The sequence below is a fragment of the Prosopis cineraria genome, unplaced genomic scaffold, assembly GCF_029017545.1.
Source record: "Prosopis cineraria cultivar Desert tree isolate PC_DT_omini unplaced genomic scaffold, ASM2901754v1 PC3, whole genome shotgun sequence".
Lineage (NCBI taxonomy): Eukaryota > Viridiplantae > Streptophyta > Magnoliopsida > Fabales > Fabaceae > Prosopis > Prosopis cineraria.
The window spans coordinates 6,205,979-6,213,646 of record NW_026555334.1 but is presented as its reverse complement, the minus strand read 5'-3'; the positions used below and the strand labels follow the sequence as shown (position 1 = coordinate 6,213,646).

General features: G+C 30.1%; 1 pseudogene; it reads right to left on the bottom strand.

Moving 5' to 3' along the window:
- Positions 1–6,304: 6,304 nt before the first annotated feature.
- LOC129304753 (12-oxophytodienoate reductase 1-like) lies at positions 6,305–7,389 on the bottom strand (annotated as a pseudogene).
- Between the last annotated feature and the right edge of the window lie 279 nt (positions 7,390–7,668).

The following is a 7,668-nucleotide window of genomic DNA, read 5'->3' as shown; positions in this document are numbered from 1 at the left end:
TAAGGATATGTTAGTCTTACTAGGTCTTAGGGTGTTTGTCATTACAAGGCCTTAAAAGGATGCCAGTTGTTATTAAGCTTTGGGGGCTTATTGCTATAAGGCTTTCAAAGTGGTGCCAACCACAATAAAGCTTCAAGGTACTTACTGTTACAAGGCTTTGAAAGGGGTGCCATTTATTACTGAACTTAAGGATGCCTGACGTTATAGGGCATTGGAAGGGTTGCCAATTGTTACTAAACTTCAGAGGTGCTTTTCGTTATAGGGCTTTTAAAATAGGTGACAGTTGTTATTGGGCTTTGGATGTGCCTACCTTTACAGGAATTATTGGGTTTTCAAAAAGGGTAACAACTGTTACTAGCCTTTAAAAAGGGTGCCAACCATTATTGAACTTTAGGAGTACCAATCATTGCAAGATTTTGATAGAGCTACCAACCATTACTAGGCTTCAATTTACCTATCGTTATAGGGCTTTAAACGGGTTGCTAGTCATTACTAGGCTCTAGGAATGCTTGTTATTAGAGGGATTTAAAAAGGGTGCTAGCCATTACTAAGCTTCAAGGTGCCTATCATTATATGGCTTTAATTTGAAAGGATTGCAACCGTTGCTGGGCAGGTCTTGAAAGGGATTTTAGCCATTATTAGGCTTTAAGAGTGTCTGCCATTACTAAGCTTTCAAAAAGCATTAACAACTAGCTAAAATAAGCCCCAATAGTTTATTAATATACAATGATCACATTGGATATGATATAGCCAATACAAACCTTTGGTTTAGAAGCTTGAACTTTATGTTTGTCTTAGTCTAGCATATGCTTTTTTACTCTAATGAATGACATAATTATATATGAAGCCTCTTTCTTTTTATTTGTTGGAAAACTAGGTTTTAATTTTCCCTTAGGCTAGTAGCTTAGCTTTTGCATGGAACAAGGTTTAGCCACAAATGCAAGATCTCCCTTTTAATAGGAAGTTGTTGAATATACAAGGTATGTACTCGAAAAATGCTTGATGTATAATGCATTAGGAATGAGATGTATTTCTATATCAAGTAGAACTTGATGTATGAGAGTAGTTTATGAAATTTCTCAACTTACAATTGGAAAAATTTTATTGCTTGGCTTGTTACCACAATCCAGATATGAGAAAGAGCCTTTGAGGAGTAAGTATGTTTTGAATATTCAAAAATTTTTTCATTTCATGGCCTACTTTAAGACATTTTTACTTTCCCTAATATGATCTACCTAACATGACAGTCTCTTTTTTGTATCTTCATCTCTAATGCTTGCATAGCTAAAACAAACTTGTTGTGACTTCATTTAGCAATGTCAATGGTCTTGTATTATTTGGCACATAGCTTACAATGATGCTTTTCTTGAATGGTAGATAGAGTGAATGGTGTGATGTGAAGTGATAGAATTGATAAAGGTCCTCATCTTATGTTAAAAGTAGCAAAGGATCAAAATTGAGGCTTTCTCTAAATTCAAACACCATGAATGCACTTGTATAAATCAAGAGAAACCTAACAAGGAATTTGGCTAATAAATCTCAAAAATGACTATAATATAAGTGTAAAATAATGATGTATCATGCCAAATCTCAAAAAATGACTCTAATATATAAGTGCAAAATGATGATGTGTCACATGAATCCTTTATCCTCCAAGTAAAGAATAAAAAAAATAAAGGAAAAAAATCATAAATCCCTAAGAAGATAATCAAAGAAGACAAGACCCATATTACTAATATAGAGGATAAACAAATATATCCATTATGCACTACTATCCAAGTCATATCTTCCACCTTAATGTTGACTAATGCCATGGTAAAAATTTTAACAAGAGTACAATGCCCCCCGAATATAGTGTTTACTTTTATCATTTAGTGTTTGGGGGATAATGTTTACTTAAAGTTATCCAATTTCTTTTCTATAAGCTCGGCAATAATCTAAGGTCTCCAACACTCAAAAAGTTAAATGCCAACATAGATCACAAAGACTTTTATTTGGTTGTAATGTGGGCTTAGGGTACAAACAAATGGTAATGAAAAGAAGAAGAATATTTAAAAGTCAAAGTGAATACTCAAGATAACTAAGAGCAATAAGAAGAAATTATGGAGTCAAGCAAATACACCCTAGATGGCCTTGATTAAAATCAAGTAACATGTAAAAATGAAGAATTAGAGAAAGCCCTTTTTATCTTTTTCTTGAAATTTTTGTCCATATTTCTTTTGCTTTCTTGCTTTTTTTTCAGCTTATTTTTTTTTACTTCTTTTCTTTTGATCACTTCTTTTTTTTTTTCACTTTTTAAATCTTAAGCCATTCAAAAAGAATAAACTCAACTTAAAAGCTTCAACAATTGTAGGAGTGTACATCAACTTGCCCTAACAAAAATTGGTTTCTCTCAGAAATCAAAAGTACCCTATATAAGAAGGTAAAAGAGGTATGTAAATTTTTAATAGGCTCAAGGGTAAGAAAGAAATACTACATAGGCTCAAAATGCTGCACAAGGGATAAAATATCATGCAAGGATGGCTTTTGAACATATGTTGTTAAAAGTGAAAAATGAATGCCTTGATAACCTCTATATTGAGTAAATGAACTTTAAATAGATTTCAAGTAAGATACATGCCAAGTTCTAGGTTCGGCAAGGGATAGATGGTACCTACTTGAAAAGAAAACTATATCATAGGCTTAAATTCTCATATGGTTTACAAGATCATTGTCACATTGCATCCAAGTTAAGCAATTCACCATTTAACTAGTCTTTATAAGGAGGGATCAAGTCATTCTCAAGTTTATGCATATGAACAACATAGTATCAACTCTTCACAAGTAGCATGAGTGAAACAAATTTTTAATTTTTTTTCAAAAAAGAATAAAAATCAAAGGAAAATGCAAAAGTTCTTTCCCACACCTAAATTAGGTGTTGTTTATGAAGGAAAAAAAATAAATTGTAAAAAAAAAGGTGTAAGAACTTGAGGTAGTACACAATTCTTTCTCCCCAAGAGGAATGTGCGTGGGTAACAAGAAAATGCCACTCAAAATCTTGAAATGGAAAACTTCCCCTAAATGAAGTGTCATTACTAAGAAATAGGGGATAGAACTTTAAGAGAGATATGAAATGATCAAATACCTATAAAGATTATTGGTAAAATGGACAAGTTAGCAAAAGGGAGAGGTGGAAGTGCATGAATATGGCATGGACAAACTTAAATAAAGTCAATTTCATTTAAAAATAGCCTATGTATGCATTATCTAATGAAGATATGACTTTGTAAAACAACTTTAATGAGTCACAAATGTATGTTTAGGTTGAGTCTTAGAGTGATCTCCCAAGCTAATGATTAACTCTCTCTGTTTTTTTTTACAAATCCTAATATTTCTTTTAAAGTTTGTATTGTACTAAGGTGACCAAGAGCCCAGTTTAGTCTTAATAGATTTAGTGAAAAATCTCAAGAGTGTCTTGGAGACTAGACATAGGCTCAAGTGGATAAAGCTAAACCAAGATAAACTCTCTGTGCAAAGATTCTCTTACCTTCACTCAACTTTATTAGGTGATATCATTCATTACTTATCTTTATATTTACTTAAATTTTTTTAATTTTTAATTAGTCTAATTCACCACCTAAGGTGGATTTTGCAATTACCAAATATGATCCTTTGAGAGCTTAAAAACTCCTTTAGGATTAAATTTAGTAAATAGTGTCAACTTGTGTGAAGTACTCATAATAAGGCCCAATATGTGTGTGAGGTTGAATGTATAAGTGCTCATTGTGTAAAGAAAGTATACATACTTATTAACCTAAGTTTGTAGATAAGAGCACAAATATAAGCAAATAGAAGTCATCTACCCTAAGGTTGTATGTTATCTTTCTTAGGACATATTCTTAAAAAAACAAAATAAAAGAAAAACAAGTGAATAGGTAAAACAACATGTTGTCTACTCTAAATAAATAGATAATAAAAAGCAAAAATTTAAACAATCAACTTGAATAGCCCTAACTCTTAAAAACTCCCTAATGGAGTCGCCATGCTATTGTTCCCGAATCATGACTTTCTTAAAGAGGGAAGGTCGATAAGCATAGGAAAATGGGAGTTGCTAACAAAAATTTTTAGAGAATATTGAAAAACTATACAATGAAAAAAGATGGTCTATGAAGAAAGGTTCAAGAGTTGGCTGTGCATGAAAAAAAGTATTAGGCACCTCATGACACCCATTCATAAGAATTATTATCCTAAGTTGATTGTACACATTTAATTGGCCTTTTCACAATATCTTTAATTACCCTTTACATCCAAATACAAAATAAAGATAAAAAAGAAATTAATAAAAATTAATAGAAATAAATTATTTATTCACATGGAAGGACTTGACCTAAAATAAAAGCATAAGGCCTATGTACTTGTGATAGAGATCAAACTCCACATAATTCAGGATATTATTATTCAAATCTTTAATTCCTTAATTTTTTTTAGAAAAAAGAATCTAGTTTTGGGTTAACCTTTATTATTATCATTATACAAAAATTTAACCATTATTGAAACTTACGGTGATTTAGTATTACTCATAGAAAATAATAAAAGGGATTTTTAAAGAGAATTTTCTAGAGAATAATTTGATTAAGAAATGTTAAAAAGAAATTTAATACTTGCGAGGACTTAATATCATTTACAATATCCCAATTGATATTTTTAAGAATCTAAGGTAACACAGTATCACTCATAACATGGCTTAAAATATACTGATAAATCTTATTACTTTTAAAAGTAATGCCCAGAAATATTTTTTTCTATAATTATGATGATCTAGTATTACTCACAATATGCCCATCAATGCATCAAATATCCATGGTGATTTTGTATCATTTATGGAGATCAAACAACATTTTGTTGTATAAAATAAAGGAAATTAAGGAAAATCAATGGTAGCCAACTGAATATAGGAATGCTACTATCAACCATGAATAAATAAAAAAATGCCTAGAAGAAATTGAAAAAAGAAGAAAGCATATTAACAAAACATAGAATGAAATGGAAAGAAACAAGCGGGATGAGTGATAAAAATCATTAGTTTGTTATTAAATTGAATCACTAGAAGAGAAAACAAAAACAAAAAGGGAAAAATGGAAGAGAGTTAACACAGAGATTCAATTACAAAAAAATATCACTAAGCAATTTGTCGAACAAATTTGGATTGCATGCCGAAAGGAAAATTTCGTGCAGAGCAAGGTAAACAATTGTGATACAATATCACTTTTCATTTTTCTTCTATCAACATGCCCCCTTTTATCATAACAGGGAAAAAACTAAAAATAAAATAGAAGGAATAAAAGTAATCTGTATACATTTATGGCTTTACTGATAGCTCCTTTTATTTCATATATTATACCCTCTCAAAACTTGGCATCCTATGCCTTTCCCCCCTCCATTTTTTTTTTTCACCTTGTGGCTTGCCCCTCTCTCCTTTTCTTGCTCTCACTTTTATAAACTCAACAAGGGTTTTTTTTTCTCTTAATGATAGAATCAATTATATTAAATCAAATTCTCATTTAACTTTTTTTCTCCATTATTTCAAATTTTTAAATTTACATTAAAGGTATTTAATTTGATAGAAACGAAATTGAAGGGATTTGGGAGTCAATAAAAAAGGAAAAAGTTTCTTTTAAAATTATTAAGATATTATTTTATTTTTTAATTGTTTTTTAGAAGACCCTATTTTTTTATTTTTGATATTAAATTTTATTATATTTTTTATTTATTTTCAATTGATATTTGAAAACTCAGATAAAATACAATGTTCACAGATAGACTTTACCATTCTTCTTAACAAGCATCCTAAGAATCTACCTATACTCTTCAATAGTTAGAGTCATTTGAAAATTAGAGAAGATTTAACACCTTAATGATGCGTCCCAATACTGGCCTAACTCAATTAAGGCTTTATTATGTAGTGGTACATGCAATAGGTCAAGGATATTGCCATATTTGATTTTGACAACATTAGGATACCAATTACTCCTTCAGGAAAACTTTCAGAGCAAAATCATCCTTTAACATTCAAAATAATGGTCAACATTGGTCAAATGCTACTTTTTGGCAACATTATTACACCTATTTAAAACATCTGGGGTAACATTGCTCCATTAAAAAATTATGAATGCATAATTGTAGAATATATAACATATTTATTAATCATGGAAGCATGTTGTCGGATATGTAGCTTCAATTAGGGAAATTTAAAGAACAACTCTTGAAAAATATGGATATCCACACTTAATATTACAATATTTATAACACTTCCACAATTAAAGCCTTAAGAACTCACTTCAAGAAATGGGCAATTAGTATAACCAAAAATAAGATTAGAAGTGTAAAAATATTTTTTTTATTATATTTGTTAATTGGAGCATCAAGTTCAAGTCTCTTTGGCAAATCAAGATTCGCCAAGAACAACCATTCATAAGTGATGAGATTTTCCTTATCATCTGCCATTACAATATTGCCATCTTTTTTATCATAGCCTCCGGTGATGATAAATGTGTCGTTGAAGGCCCTTCTCATTCGCACAAGACTATGTTGACTCTCAACTTTTTTTTTAATAGTCTTCATTCTTGGCTCTACCATATGGCAATACAAAATACCATATTGGTCTAGGAAATTTGCCATGTATAGGCCAAGTTCTTAAGAATTGGAGTCTTTACATATGCAATAATTTGAAAAAGGAGATAATCTAATTCCAACTGCCTCTACTCCTACTTCACTAGTAATTGTTTTAATGATCTTCAATAGAAATCAACAATGATTTTCTACTGATCCATTATATTTATCTATTCAATCATTGACTTATCTTTCATTACTTGGCCAAGAAGGTAATTGTGGCCCCAGTGTATCCATCTATTTAGAAGTGTTTGTTTGGGTGGTTTAAATAGTAAAGATAATTAATTACTATTAGATAGTGTTTCGAGGGTGCATGTGCATGTTTAAAATAACAAAGATATAGAAATGATTTCAAATCATGAAGGAATTGAGATAAAATTTGAATCTGAATTTAAATAAAATCCAAATCCATGAAATTTTAAATGCCCAAATAAGGGATTTGATTCAAATTCAAATCTAAATCCAAATTTCTATGTATTCAAATATAGAGTTAGTCCTAAAAATTCAGTAACATTTCAATTTTAGTTCTCCCTAGTTCAAAAGTAAGCAATATATATTACCAAGTTATTTGAAATGAAAAAAAAATGTTATGTTACATTATGTACAAAGAATGTTAATATTAAATCTGACATACTAATGCTAAGTGGGATGCTATTTTAATTACCTAGCTAGTGCTATTATCTCACACTTAGATTCAACATTAAATATTGGGATAATGATGTGAGATAAAGGAGACAACATTGAATCATTTTTCAAAACAATTAAGGAGTATAAGGAGTAAGAGTGCCTACTTTTGAACAAGATGGATTGAATTGAACTTTTAAGCTTTCTTTGGAATGAGAAAAAATAAATATGAGAGAAAATTTAGGAGAATGTGAAAGGAAAAAGATGTTTTACACTTTTGTTTTCACCGAATTTATCCCCTTAGAGAGAAAGAAAGCTAAAAAAACATTTTATTTTAGAGAAGGATAATGGATTTTTTTCCCTACTTTTCCTTTATAATTTTCTCTCATCCCTTTT